The following is a 16,437-nucleotide window of genomic DNA, read 5'->3' as shown; positions in this document are numbered from 1 at the left end:
CATTCCGAGTTGTTCGCTCGCAAGCTGCTTTTAGCAGCTTTACACACGCTAAGCCGCCGCCTACTGGGAGTGAATCTTAGCTTCTTAAAATTGCGAACGAAAGATTCGCAATATAGCGAAAAGACATCTCTGTGCAGTTTCTGAGTAGCTCGAGACTTACTCGGCATCTGCGATCAGTTCAGTGCTTGTCGTTCCTGGTTTGACGTCATAAACACACCCAGCGTTCGCCCAGACACTCCTCCGTTTCTCCAGCCACTCCCGCGTTTTTCCCAGAAACGGTAGCGTTTTCCCGCACACTCCCATAAAACGGCCAGTTTCCGCCCAGAAACACCCACTTCCTATCAATCACATTACGATCATCAGAACGAAGAAAAAACCGTGAGTAAAATACCTAACTGCATAGCAAATTTACTTGGCGCAGTCGCACTGCGGACATTGCGCATGCGCACTAAGCGGAAAATCGCAGCGATGCGAAAAAAATTACCGAGCGAACAACTCGGAATGACCCCCATTGTCTGGACTCTTTTTTGTCTTATGATTCTCAGTATTTTTGAGATGAGTGGAAGAGGAGGGAAGACATAGACCGACGGAAACATCCATGGTGTCACCAGGGCGTCTACCGCTGCCGCCTGAGGGTCCCTTGACCTGGAACAATACCTCCGAAGTTTCTTGTTGAGGCGTGACGCCATCATGTCTATTTGAGGAAGCCCCCAACGATTTGTTATCTCTGCAAAAACTTCTTGATGAAGACTCCACTCTCCTGGATGGAGGTCGTGTCTGCTGAGGAAGTCTGCTTCCCAGTAGTCCACTCCCGGAATGAAGACTGCTGACAGCGCACTTACGTGATTTTCCGCCCAGCGAAGAATCCTGGTGGCTTCCGCCATTGCCACTCTGCTCCTTGTCCCGCCTTGGCGGTTTACATGAGCCACTGCTGTGACGTTGTCTGATTGAATCAGAACAGGTAGGTCACGAAGAAGAGTCTCCGCTTGTCATAGGCCGTTGTATATGGCCCTTAATTCCAGCACGTTGATGTCTAGACAAGCCTCCTGGCTCGACCACAGTCCCTGAAAATTTCTTCCTTGTGTGACTGCTCCCCATCCTCGGAGGCTCGCGTCCGTGGATACCAGAACCCAGTCTTGAATGCCGAACCTGCGACCCTCTAGAAGGTGAGCACTCTGCAGCCACCACAGGAGAGACACCCTGGCCCTGGGGGACAGGCTTATTTTCTGATGTATTTGTAGATGGGACCCCGACCATTTGTCCAGAAGGTCCCACTGAAATGTATTCGCATGGAACCTGCCGAAGGGTATGGCCTCGTAGCCCGCCACCATTTTTCCCAGTACTCAAGTGCATTGATGAACTGACACTCTTTTTGGCTTTAACAGGTCTCTGACCATGCACTGGAGTTCCTGGGCTTTTTCCGTTGGGAGAAAAACCCTCTTCTTTTCCGTGTCCAGAATCATGCCTAAAACTGATAGCCGAGTCGTTGGAATCAACTGCGACTTTGGCAGATTTAGGATCCAGCCGTGTTGCTGCAGCACTCTCAGGGAGAGTGACACGCTTTTCAGCAACTGATCTCTCGATCTCGCTTTTATCAGGAGATCGTCCAAGTATGGGATAATTGTGACTCCTTGCCTGCGTAGGAGCACCATCATTTCCGCCATTACCTTGGTGAAAATCCTCTGGGCCGTGGACAGCCCAAACGGCAACGTCTGAAACTGGTAATGACAGTCCTGTACAGCGAATCTCAGGTACGCCTGATGAGGAGGATAAATGGAGACATAAAGGTATGCATCCTTTATGTCTAGTGACACCATAAAATCCCCCCCTTCCAGGCTGGAGATCACTGCCCGGAGAGATTCCATCTAGAATTTGAACTTTTTTAGATACAGGTTTAGGGATTTTAGATTCAGAATGGGTCTGACTGAGCCATCCGGTTTCGGGACCACAAATAGAGTTGAATAGTACCCCTTCCCCTGTTGCACTAGGGGAACCTTGATAATCACATGCTGTTGACACAGCTTTTGTATCGCAGCTAAAACTATTTCCCTCTCTGGGGGAAAGGCTGGCAAAGCCGATTTGAAAAATCGTCGAGGAGGCACTTCTTCGAATTCCAGTTTGTAGCCTTGGGATACAATTTCTATCGCCCAAGGATCCACATCTGACAGAACCCAGATCTGGATGAAGAGTCGAAGACGTGCCCCAACCGGCGCGGACTCCCACAGTGGGGTCCCAGCGTCATGCGGTGTATTTTGTAGAAGCCGGGGAGGACTTCTGTTCCTGGGTGCTAGCCATAGCAGGCATTCTTTTCACTCTACCCTTACCTCTGGCGATGAAGGAAGAGACCCCCGGCCCCTTCTGGACTTATGCGACCAAAAGGACTGCATCTGATATTGAGGTGTTTTCTTTTGCTGTGGGGGAACATAAGGCAAAAAAAAATATTTACCCGCGGTAGCTGTGGAAACCAGGTCCGCGAGGCCCTCCCCAAATAAAACCTCACCCTTGTAAGGCAAAGTTTCCATATGTCTCTTTGAATCGGCATCACCCGTCCATTGGCAGGTCCACAGGGCTCGCCTAGCGGAAATTGCCATGGCATTGGCTTTTGAACCCAACAGCCCAACGTCTCTCGCAGCGTCTCTCATATATAACGCTGCGTCTTTTATATGACCCAAGGTCAATAAAATGCTATCCTTATCTAAGGTGCCAATGTCAGATGACAAGTTATCTGCCCATGCTGCTATTGCGCTACATACCCATGCCGACGCTACTGCCGGTCTGAGCAAGGCCCCCGTATGTGTATAAATTGATTTTAAGATAGTCTCCTGTCTGCGATCAGCAGGATCCTTGAGGGCTGCCGTGTCTGGAGACGGTAGCGCCACCTTTTTGGACAAGCGCGTCAAAGCCTTTTCCACCCTGGGCGAGGATTCCACCGTAACCTGTCCTGTGCGGGGAAAGGATACGCCATAAGAATTCTCTTGGGAATCTGCAGTTTCTTGTCTGGAGTTTCCCAAGCTTTTTCAAATAAAGCGTTCAGCTCATGAGATGGGGGAAAGGTTACCTCAGGTTTCTTCTCCTTAAACATGCATACCCTCGTGTCAGGCACCGAGGGGTCCTCTGTGATATGCAAAACATCTTTTATTGCAATAATCATATAATGAATACTTTTGGCCACCCTTGGGTGTAACCTCGCATCATCATAGTCGACACTGGAGTCAGAATCCGTGTCGGTATCAGTGTCTGCTAACTGGGACAGGGGACGTTTATGAGAACCTGAAGGGCCTTGTGACACAGTCAAAGCCATGGATTGACTCCCTGCTTTTTTTCTGGACTCTGCTTTGTCCAATCTTTTATGTAATAAAGACACATTTGCATTTAAAACATTCCACATATCCATCCAATCAGGTGTCGACTGTGCCGACGGAGACACCACAATCATCTGCTCTACCTCCTCCTTAGACGAGCCTTCCGCTTCAGACATGCCGACACACACGTACCGACACCCCCACACACACTGGGATATATGTATATATATGGAGACAGTCCCCCAATAAGGCCCTTTGTAGAGACAGAGAGAGAGTATGCCAGCACACACCCAGCGCCACTGGACACTGGAACAATATCCCAGTCTGTACAGCGCTTTATATATCAAGAATACACTCACTGCGCCAAATAAATGTGCCCCCCCCTCCTTTATGCCCTCTGTACTTGTGTTCAGCAGGGGAGAGTCCAGGGAGCAGCTTCTCTGCAGCGTGCTGTGGAGAAAATGGCGCTGGTTAGTGCTGGAGGATCAAGCTCCGCCCCCTCAATGGCGGGCTTCAGTCCCGCTCAAATTCTTTATACTGGCGGGGGTTTATTTAATATACTGCCTCCGCAGTATATATATGTCAGCCAGTGTCCCTTGAGGTTTATTATTGCTGCCCAGGGCGCCCCCCCTGCGCCCTGCACCCATACAGTGCCGTCAGTGTGTGTGAATGTGGGAGCAATGGCGTGCAGCGTTACCGCTGCGCGGTACCTCAGTGAAGATCTGAAGTCTTCTGCCGCCTTTGAAGTCTTCTTTCTTCTTATACTCACCCGGCTTCTATCTTCCGGATCTGTGAGGAGGACGGCGGCGTGGCTCCGGGACGAACAGCGAGGATGAGACCTGCGTTCCAACCCTCTGGAGCTAATGGTGTCCAGTAGCCTAAGAAGCAGAGCCTATCATTTAAGTAGGTCTGCTTCTCTCCCCTCAGCCCCACGATGCAGGGAGCCTGTTGCCAGCAGTGCTCCCTGAAATTAAAAAACCTAACAAAAGTCTTTTTCAGAGAAACTCAGTAGAGCTCCCCTGCAGTGCATCCAGTCTCCTCTGGGCACAGGATCTAACTGAGGTCTGGAGGAGGGGCATAGAGGGAGGAGCCAGTGCACACCCATCTAAAGTCTTTAGAGTGCCCATGTCTCCTGCGAAGCCCGTCTATACCCCATGGTCCTTACGGAGTCCCCAGCATCCTCTAGGATGTAAGATAAATAATAGATACCACACAGGGTTGGACTGGCCCACAGGGGTACAGTAGAAACCCCCCAGTGGGGGTAAGGATCAGGTTCCAGACTGTGCACCTGACTTATACATTATACATATGTTACCTTATACTGGACTATGGTGTATGCTCTACAGTGCATTGCATTTATTAAACTAGTATATTATCATGCATGGGGCCCAGACCATGCACTTTGTAATGGTTAGGCAAATAAATGTGGTTGGCTACACCACCTTTGGAGACTGGCCACACCCCCAAAACTGGCCCCCACAACTGCATTCACACCCCAGTCCAACACTGATACCGACCAATCATTAAAAGTGCAGAGTTCCTACCAAGATTGGGTGTTTCTGAATGGATTGGAATGAGGTTGGCCATACAGGAACGGCGTTTGAGTGGAACAGGTTCATTTTATTCCGAAATAGCTTGCGTAAATGTTGGGAGGTGCTGTAACATCCAGCAATATTCCAGCGGTAACCGTATTATTGGACCTGGTTTTGCATTGAAAATGATTGCCCCTTTAAAAAAAACATACGAGTTTGTCCGGAATCTCGGAGCTCCGCCTGTCTTGCACTGCATTACATCCGGACCATACTGGGAGCTGGCCTTCTCCTTGCTTTTCTGTAACACAATGATACGTAAAGCAGAAATTATAGATATAAATTATGGACACGTCAAACTCAGATAAATTATCTCTGTAATCTGTAGAAAATTGTATATAATTAATTTGACTCCTATTCATTTATGCTGCCTACCTATAGAGTCTGCTCGCTGCGACTGCTAAATTGCATTATATTATACGATCAGTTGTCTATTAAGCCTGACCTTTGCTCCTTCCCATTGTTCAAAATCCTTTCTTCATAGACTACATTCAACAAACTTAGATACAATCCTAAAGACCTCCTGGGAAACGTTGACTTTTGTATTATAAAGTGTATGTTGTTCTAACTATTTTGCACTATGTACTGTATATATTGTACACAATCTGTAATATCTGGTGTGATCTCAATCCTATCTACTATAGATTGAAAATCTAAACAATAGAAAGGAAATAATTGCACATTTGCTGCTGTGTTGCATCATTGTGGGAATTTATCTCCCACACCAGGATTTCCCTGTTTGTATTGTGTCAACAGGTGTGATCCTTGCACGGGAAAACTATTACCGTGTATGTGGAAAATGTGCTTTATTTTCCCAGCTTTGCCAGTCTATTTTATGGGGTGACTGTAGTAGCAGCTTCCTCCATTCATTTTACTGTAAGCTCTTTGGGTCTATCTATTTTCTGCATCAACCTCATTTTATTCCGTTATTTAAATGCTTTTAAATACATATCTATCAGCACAACAAAAATCTAAACTACAGATAGGCAACATGGGGATTGCCATATGTCATGGTACAGCAAATCCCAGCACAAACTGCCAGCCTATGAAAGGCAGACCATGCTAGAACCATTAGTTCTGTACACAAGGAATTGTAGTTCTGCATAATTTCCCATTGTCTTTACTTTGTTTAGTTATAATACTGTGCAGTGGGACAAACATCCTTATGTGGTGAATTATGTGTCGTTTTATTTTAACGCCAGGAAATAATCATGCTTGCTTATTCTCTCAGAACGTTCTGGGAAGAATCATGGACTCCTGGAATAGTAAATCACCCTATCGTATTCCGTCCAGTTCATAGTGAATTAAGACTGACTGGGCGAGGGGCATTAGAGAATCGAGTCACTTTGGCACCGCTGCCTTATCACAGATGCGTGATTGGTAGCATCATTGAACTCGCATAAGGAGGAAAGTTTTAAGGTTGTAATGTATGTTGTAGGTAAAATCTGAAGGTACTGAAGTATAGCAATTTAGCTTGAGCAACGATTATGTAAAAATGCTTGAGAGTCCCAAATGCCATTCTGTATTTACAGTATGTAGATGAAGCATTGGTGTGTGTTCAAGTATTAGGGAAATTCAGATTTGAATAAACACCTCCTGTGCATACCACCAACATTGGGAGAAAATAAGCAGACTCTAGAACATCCAAATCAGTCAACCATGCCCTCGGTCATTGATAGCCTCACCCACTTTTATTGAGGACAAGTCCTTTGGTGTCCAGTGGTGTTTGAGAATTTCGACAGTTGGGGAATAGGAAATCATGGTCAGTAACTGCATGGACCAAAAGCTTCCTATTCGTCCATATTGTCTTACATGCAATACCAGCTTTTGTTGAAGCCCTAATTTCCAAATTCAGTGAAGCTGCAGCAGAACTTTACACGGATCAAGCAGAGGTGTGAGGTTCCACCTATTCAGAATCAGAACTGTAAATTTGGTATATTGGCAGATTCATACTCTATACAAAAAGCAGGAGCAATAACACTGTCCATTCATTTTGCAAAATAGCATTCTGCACTCTGTAAATTTCACTACATTTATAGTCTATAAAGTTGTGCAGATTCTACTATGTGGTGTAGAATTAATTAGGATGGCCATAAAACATTGATGGTTAGCAAACATCGATGGTTTGACACCTATTGTCAATGGCTGAGATGCGATACCAATAGCAAAGGCACGGTGATGGCGTTTTTTCCCCGACACAGAGGGCACTGAGTTTAGCTCTGCCCTCGGTGCTTTGCACAGTCCTGTCTCCTTTGTTTGGCTCAGCCCATAGCCCCTCCCCCCATTACGCCTTTCATTGCCACACACCTTCCCTGATTTTTTTCCAACTTGGACTCATGACTCCAGCTGGAGCAAAAATATTAGGGGAAATTGTGTGCATAATACTAAAGGATAAGTTGAACAAACGTACGAACTTCCTTATCTAAATGGGAGAGAGGCAAACTTTCTTTCTTCTTCTTCTTCTTATTATTATTATTATTAAAGCCCAGGGTGCGTGCTCCAATTCACCCAGTGCAGTGCAAAAGCGTGCTGGGAGCTTGGGATTTCGGACTGTCTCCAAAAAGCCCCATTGAAAGGAAAAAATGAACGAAGGACTGCATAGGACAGAGAGAATATAAGCACCCTGTTTGTTATGAAGCTGAGCTGGCTGAAACTGGTTTTTTAGTTTGCTAGGGGTGAAGAGGAGGTTAAGGCTGTCAATCAATCATTTAGCCAATGGAATTTGTTTGGTAGGCGGGGCGTTGGAGTTTATATAGGGCAGGGCTGAGGAATTCAAATCCTCTTGCCATTTTGGGATCCCACCCACCCACCCGGCAAAGGTTAATTTTTCTTAATGTCAATTAAATGTTTTTTCCCGTTGGAATATATTTTAAGAGTTATTCCAGCAAGGCGAGGCGCAGCGGGCGGAAAGCAGTGCTCATCGGCGGCTCAATTTAGCGCAGCAGAGCTTGGCTAGCATTTCCCCTTTGAGAAAAGGCGAGTCGGTCACTACCTCAGGGGAGGACCAGGTCACCATCTTAAGGAGGGACCAGCACTGTGCTAGTTAAGGGGAGATGGTTCTACCCAAGACGGATTGCGCAAGGGGCAGAAACTCTGCCCCATTTGTTTAATGATTAAAAGTTTTTAAGCCATGGCCGAGTTGGCACTGCTTTTTTCGCCACCAGTGATTAAGATTTCTAATTCCAGATTTGAATTTAAATAAATTTGGCTGTGACCTCAATTTTCCAATCTATACAGTTGTCTGTGTCTTTATTTATTTGGTTGAAGTATTTGAGTGATGGCGTAATAATAAAACATAAGGGTGACTTAAGGAAATCCTTACATTAGGTCCCCTTATGATGAAGCCTAGGGGACCTCTTGAATAGCTGACCCATGGAGCCAAAAGGCCCCTTAGAAGGCAAAGGTCTTCAGGCTTCCTCTGCTGCAAGACTCGGGGTCGCCCCTTTCTCTCCAGGGTTGGACAAAGCTTCCCCTTGTGGACTGGATTCTTCTGCTCTCCCCAAAAGTAAAGACACTGAGGAGACTAGGGGAGAGGGTGACCCCCACAAATGTGACACATTCACAAAAAAGAAAGGCAAATATGCCGCAGATCAGTTTAGAAAATGTTGTGCACAGATCTTAATGCTGGCTGTTAGAAAGATAAGCTTCGAGAATAATAGCAATGTCTTTTTTACTCTAGGTTATTATATTCAACAATATACTGTAGAACCAGGTACAGTATAGATTCAAAAGTCTATGCAGCAGTTTTGTAAGACACAATCATCGGGAACTGTTCATATTTTCATAGAGCCAAACCAGCTGGATCCGTTCATGTCATTCACCCCTCTCATTTCATTTTATGTTCCCATTTCATTTGCATATTTAAATGTATTGCATAGTGTAATGCACTCTTTCTCCTATTTTCTGAGCATCCTCAAGATACTGTGCGCTAGGTAAAATGTTGACTGTTAAAAGCTAATTATGCAGCATAAATAAGTAAGACTTCAAGGGAATTTAACACTGAAAAAATGCTGCAACATTTTTGAGAGATGTATATTTTACAATAGCGCTCGTTTTGCAGGCATAACGAGTACATACAGTATGCTGGAATTTTCCTATGCCTGCTTTAAGCTGGTGATTGAGTTTGACAGGTTGATTGTATTTTGAGGAGCTAGTTAGATTTCGGCTTGGAGAACACCTGCAGAGTGGATGGGTGATTGTCTTCTGTTCCTCTGCCCTGTGCATTCTAAACTAGTGGTTGCGTATATGCGGATTTTCACATAAAAGGCTCTGCTGCTGTCCAGCAACTGTGAGTTATGTCATTTGTGCATAACATTGCTAGATGGAGAAGCAATATTTATACACTATTTTTTTTTCTTAAAGGGATTGTACATACTCTATCAGATGCTACTTCAGACAGCAGTTGATGGTGGATATGAAGAGGGGGGTTGGTTGTTAGTTATGGTTATCCAACCTTATGCCACCATGTATGACAGTCAGTGTCGGACTGGGGCATGAGAGGCCCACCGGCAGAATGCAGTGATAGGGGCCCATACTTAGGGGTGTGGCCAGCCTACAAAGGGGGTGTGGCCAGCTTCCACAGAGGCTTGAAATACACAATTGCCTTGTGCAGTGTAATGCAACATATCTACCATGTATAATATAGGTGCACAGTCTGAAGCCTGATCCCTAGAGGAAGGAGTGGGCCCCCAGGCAGTGGGGCCCACCGGTGGTTTGCCCTGTACCCTTGTGGGCCAGTCCGACCCTGATGACAGTGATCGATCTGCCTCCTAAAGCAACCATAGCTGTCGAGTGCAGAGAGTATGCACAGTACATGCCTATCATGTCAGAAGTACTGTCGTGTCTACAGTGTCCAGAGGTGATGGGGACCTGTAGCCACTCCCTGTGACAAAAGTATGTCTGCTACTCCATATACCCATTATCCCAGAGAAGAGTGCTAGATACTTCCTGGTACAGACCCAGCAAGTGAATGTGCATATGTGGCCTGCAAGCTGATCAGGCATCAGTATGGGCATAAGCCGTATACCATAAGCTACACTGGGCTAATGCCATCTGAAGATGGCATTAGCTTCTGTGTGCCAAGTTGGTAAAGATCTCATTTTAGCAGCACCCATAGAAATATATGGGGGATGCTTTTGCAATTGCTTTATATTTGCAGTTTTTCCCCTGAAAATGGTTGTTTATGGGTGATTTCCCCCAAAAAATACTTTTATGAATATGCTTCTAAAACAGCTTGAACATTTAGAACAAGTTGTGTTTTTAGTGGTTTCAAAAATACTTTGATCTTCCAGATTTTCACCCTACTATGGGGCCCATTTATCAATGAGTTTTAGCTATTTAAAACTCACTGCGTATGATAAATGGTGCTCCAGCCAATCATCTCCTATCTGTTATGTGTTTGAAAAATGACAGTTGGGAGCTGATTGGCTGTAGCACCATTTATCATAAGCAATAAGTTTTGAATAGCTAAAACTTGTTGATAAATGGGCCGCTATATCCCATTCTGAACATGCTTTAATATTGCTCTCTGTATTGAAAATTGTCTCCTTTTGTGATGCTCCATGTATGGTCATGAGCTCAAAAGATGTCAATGGTATCTGTGGGGAATTCCCATAATATGGATATCATCTCTCTAATAAAGACAAATCTTTATCTTGATATTTCATGTCTAGGTCATAAAGTTCTCCCACCTTTTCCCAGGATAACCATCTGTCATTCTCAATGAGGTCCTTGGCTCACTTTATACCCTTGACTCTCCATCTGATTGTGTAAATTCATGACTTACAGTGGGAATATTTCACTATGGCGATAGACCACTTCAAATTTCTTTAAGATTTAAGACACATTTCACCTGATCCAAGCTTCTAAAAAATTCAATTGAAGTTGAAAAAAGATTAATATTTAGATTTCCCTTATTGCTATTCACCAAACAAAATTCACTAACAAACGAGGACTTGAGAGAATACAAAATAAGCTGGGTTTTGGGTGTATTATATTGGGTGTGGTATGACTCGTCAACAGTTATCATGTCAACTGTCATCAGATCGACATGAGAAGTCAACATGGTTGAACTACCGATATGTAGCATGTCAGCATGCTCAGCGTGTGAACATTGACCATGTCGGCATTCATGTCTACTCAGATGATATGTCGTCATGATGAACTTTTGACGAAGCGTCCCTGTAGTCAAGTGGCCTCTTACCTTCTCCTGTCAGCAGCGCTGGCTCCGGCGTCTTCTGTGATGTTCCTGCTTCCAGTGAGTATTTATCCACCTATCCCTAATCCTTACCCTACCCCTAGTGCCTAACCCTAACCCCCTTCTCCCCCAGTACCTAACCCCACCCCACCCCCACATGCTATCCATAACCCTCATGGCAGTGATTTAACCTAACCAGAATGTCCGCACTTATTGACAGTCGGACCATGTCAACGTGTGCCTGTCGAGTGTCGACAGTTTGAACCTTGTCAACATTCTGATGTCGACATGTGACCGGATAGCTGAATATTGGTATTTTTTCAGTGCTGCTGCCCTAAAATAATTATATAAATTAGGAGCCACAGGTTGTCCATGATCTCTTTTATTAACCATTACCCCCTTCGCGATTCTTGAAAAACTATTATTACAAATAAGTCTTATAACGTTTCCAGAGATACACTCCCTGCTGGCACTGTAATAGGCTCTCATTCTCCTATGACAGGTTGGAGAAGTTTGAAATGAAAACTGAGGACTGTAAATGGTGTCAAGTCAGCTAAATGTTTCTGTTAGCTGAGAGAAGGGTTGGGGGTTATTGTCAAAATTATATGTTTAGGTAGGGATCCTCTTTAATTCCCTCCAGAGGGAAAAATGTAAGTACGGCTTATTTTTGCTTTATTTTATTAAGAAGTGTTTAAACCATATTTTATACAGCAGGTGCCAAAATGTTTGCTCCGCAAGTGAACAAATCCTCTGTAGAGACAAATAAAATAGCGCCCCCCTCTGAACAAATATTATGGAACGCAACACAGGACATTTCTGACATTTCAGCAATACCGAACAAAACCTCTATATAACTATTCTGAATAAAAAAAATTAAAAAAATCATCTAGATAGATACACTATTTAGACTCATGCTAAAATATTGTACTAATTATTTTTCCAGTATAGCGATTATATATATATATATATATATATATATATATAGTACCAATATAAGGCGGCACTCGGAGACTTTCACAAAAGTAGAAACGTGTTTAATGTGAGTCAACGTTTCGGGAGCCGAACTCCCTTCTTCAGGACACAGCAAACAAGTGCAATCGTGATGTACAAACAACATTAAATAGCTTACCTTCCCCAGGACCGCCAGCCCCCGCCGCGGCCCTCGGCGTCCCGGTCCACGGCACCCGCACTTACGGGATTGGCAAACTCCGCCCACCGGAAGAGACGAAACTCCGCGTCCGGGCGTCGCGGCCGCTGCGGCTGTAAACACAGGGGAATGACACATGTTACCATGGGGATCAGTAAACAAAACCACAGCATCATAAACTAGAAGTAAACCAACAATAGTGACATATAGAGAATAAGACCACATATGTGGAAACTAATATTGACAAAAAACAACATGATAAAAACAAAGTGGATACCCATGGGGTTATTAAGACACACACAGCCACAGGCAAGTGTGTGATTCTTTTAAGAAAAAAGAAAGAAAGTGCAAAGTGCATGGTGTATACAATTCTGTGGCATCAGGACAACAATAAATAAAATGGCCCGAATGGGTAATCAGAAATAGCTATACTTAACAACAACTTTGTACTGCGGTGTTGCAGCCATAGATATCATTTTATACATTATATCTTTAAGGTGCAGATGCCTAGACAACATGCTAGGCGACCATATGCTGTGTAATAGACATTCCAACGGGTTCTCTATACCCAAATGTCCCCATCTACCGCCAGTTAACTGTTCTAATAAGCATTCAATTGAGCAATGCCCCCAAGCTTATAAAAAACAGCTTAAGCTTAAATTCTCATTTAGACCGCGCGGGTGGATGGTATCTAGTTTATAAATCCACCTCGCTTCCAACTGCAATAATTTTTGTGCTCTATTGCCACCTCGCAGTGTATCGGGTACCTGGTCCACTATTTTATAACGTACAGACGCCAAACTGTGTCGCTTTTGGGCAAAGTGACGTGCGACAGGTTGCTCGCTACTGCCCGACACCAGTGCCGCCCTAATGGCGGACCTGTGTTGGGCCATCCTTTCCTTGAACAGACACTGCGTTTTGCCCACGTAGTATAAACTACACGGGCAGATGAGCACGTAAATGACAAATGTTGAACTGCATGTTAATGGTTTCCGGATCCCTATCTTCTTCCCTGTATGGGGATGTGAAATTACATCACCTGTCAGCATATAGCTGCAAGTAGTGCATCCCAGGCATTTGTGGCAGCCTGCTTTACGTGTCAAAAAATGTGTCGTTGGCAGCACTGACTTAAACCCTGTCACATAATTTTTGACTACAAGATCTTTAATGTTTGCACTACGGGTGTAGCATGGCATGATGGCGCTATTTTTTAACATTTGTAGATTAGGGTCAGTGGTTATCATTGGCCACATTTGTTTCACCTTTTTGCAGGTGAACCAATTTAATACTTCTAGTAGTAGGACCTGCAAAAAGGTGAAACAAATGTGGCCAATGATAACCACTGACCCTAATCTACAAATGTTAAAAAATAGCGCCATCATGCCATGCTACACCCGTAGTGCAAACATTAAAGATCTTGTAGTCAAAAATTATGTGACAGGGTTTAAGTCAGTGCTGCCAACGACACATTTTTTGACACGTAAAGCAGGCTGCCACAAATGCCTGGGATGCACTACTTGCAGCTATATGCTGACAGGTGATGTAATTTCACATCCCCATACAGGGAAGAAGATAGGGATCCGGAAACCATTAACATGCAGTTCAACATTTGTCATTTACGTGCTCATCTGCCCGTGTAGTTTATACTACGTGGGCAAAACGCAGTGTCTGTTCAAGGAAAGGATGGCCCAACACAGGTCCGCCATTAGGGCGGCACTGGTGTCGGGCAGTAGCGAGCAACCTGTCGCACGTCACTTTGCCCAAAAGCGACACAGTTTGGCGTCTGTACGTTATAAAATAGTGGACCAGGTACCCGATACACTGCGAGGTGGCAATAGAGCACAAAAATTATTGCAGTTGGAAGCGAGGTGGATTTATAAACTAGATACCATCCACCCGCGCGGTCTAAATGAGAATTTAAGCTTAAGCTGTTTTTTATAAGCTTGGGGGCATTGCTCAATTGAATGCTTATTAGAACAGTTAACTGGCGGTAGATGGGGACATTTGGGTATAGAGAACCCGTTGGAATGTCTATTACACAGCATATGGTCGCCTAGCATGTTGTCTAGGCATCTGCACCTTAAAGATATAATGTATAAAATGATATCTATGGCTGCAACACCGCAGTACAAAGTTGTTGTTAAGTATAGCTATTTCTGATTACCCATTCGGGCCATTTTATTTATTGTTGTCCTGATGCCACAGAATTGTATACACCATGCACTTTGCACTTTCTTTCTTTTTTCTCAAAAGAATCACACACTTGCCTGTGGCTGTGTGTGTCTTAATAACCCCATGGGTATCCACTTTGTTTTTATCATGTTGTTTTTTGTCAATATTAGTTTCCACATATGTGGTCTTATTCTCTATATGTCACTATTGTTGGTTTACTTCTAGTTTATGATGCTGTGGTTTTGTTTACTGATCCCCATGGTAACATGTGTCATTCCCCTGTGTTTACAGCCGCAGCGGTCGCGACGCCCGGACACGGAGTTTCGTCTCTTCCGGTGGGCGGGGTTTGCCAATCCCGGAAGTGCGGGTGCCGTGGACCGGGACGCCGAGGGACGCGGCGGGGGCTGGCGGTCCTGGGGAAGGTAAGCTATTTAATGTTGTTTGTACATCACGATTGCACTTGTTTGCTGTGTCCTGAAGAAGGGAGTTCGGCTCCCGAAACGTTGACTCACATTAAACACGTTTCTACTTTTGTGAAAGTCTCCGAGTGCCGCCTTATATTGGTACTACACATTCGAGCTGCTGTCTCTCAAGGAGGGCACCAGAGCTGATACCCTGGGAGGACGAGGAGTGCCAGACATATCTCTGGACTATATATATATATATATATATATATACATACATACATACACACAGCTATGCCTGAACAGCTGTCATTTACTCATCAACTAGATAGCCCAGTATCACGGTATCCAGTTGATAGCTCGGCCAGTATTAGGTCGACAGTCAATAGGTCAACCCCATATTGTCGAAATGCATTAGGTCAGAATGTTCAAAGTGTCGACATGGTGAAAAGGTTGACATGTAAACAGTCGACAGTGATTAAGGTCGACAGGTACAAAAGGCTGACAGGTACAAATGGTCATCATGACAATGGTTGACACACATATGGTCAACACAATTTTTACACTTATTGGGGTTGCATGTTGTTTAACATTGAAAGTGACACACACAAAAAACACATCAACCTTTTTTGTGTTGACCATCGCCATGTCAACCTTTTTGACCGTGTTGACCTGTCAGCCTTTTCAAGTTTACCTTATACATGTTGACCTGTTGACCTTATGACCCTGTCGAACCAGTTGCATATCGACTATATAGGGTCAACCTACTGACTGTCGACCTAATACTGGTCGGCACAATGAGCCACACCCCAGTTACACAGCTTTTCCAATCAACATCTATGGTTATAGAAGACAGTTCAGAAGGCCAACTAAGAATATTTGTACCCCACCCGCCCACCCGGACATTGAATTTTTGTAAGTTTGACCCACCTCCCCCTCCCCAGACCTATAAACATGTTTGCAACATGTTAGACCACACTAACGTTCATTGACATAGAGGGCGGGATGTACTAAGCGGAAAATGCGGTAAACTCCCTGTTTACCGCATTTTCCTGATGTACTAACCCCCGGCCGGCAGGACAGCGCCGCGGCGAGGTACGCCAGCTTTAGCTGGCGATAGTCCATAGAAGCCTATGGGCTTCTCTCCGCGGCGCTGTGTGAGGGATCCGATCGGATCCCTCCCAGCATGCCCTGCGGCCGCCCCCGTCACCCTGCGCATGCGCAGACTGACTCCTGGGGCCGAATCCCGGAAGTCAGGCTGCCGCTGCGCATCGCGGAGGACAGCTCTTATCGGAAGAGCTGTCCTCCGCAATGCTGATCGCATATATTAGTACCTATGCGATCAGCATCGTGGCGATGGGCGGCGATGTACATTAGTACATCCCGCCCAGAGTGTGTAGCCAACTATACATACAGAAAAAGAAGACATAGAGAACTACAGTACAGTATATCCTCTTATACTGTCACATTGCAGGGATCCTACGGGCGAGATGCATCATACCTTCTAAAGAGGATGTTTGAAAAAGTTACCATAGAAACCAATCCGATCTAGTTATTATTTAGAATGTACTTGATAAATGATAGGTATGGATTGATTGATTGATTGATTGATTGATTGATTGATAGA

General features: G+C 44.8%; 1 protein-coding gene across 4 annotated transcripts in view; it reads left to right on the top strand.

Annotated features, from left to right (window-relative positions):
- The window catches only part of ASTN1 (astrotactin 1), a 689,393-nt gene that overhangs the window by 95,692 nt on the left and 577,264 nt on the right, over window positions 1–16,437 (top strand). The window lies entirely within an intron of this gene.

The sequence above is a fragment of the Pseudophryne corroboree genome, chromosome 9 (genome assembly GCF_028390025.1).
Source record: "Pseudophryne corroboree isolate aPseCor3 chromosome 9, aPseCor3.hap2, whole genome shotgun sequence".
NCBI classification, from domain to species: Eukaryota; Metazoa; Chordata; class Amphibia; order Anura; family Myobatrachidae; genus Pseudophryne; species Pseudophryne corroboree.
This window is presented reverse-complemented; position numbering and strand designations above follow the sequence as displayed.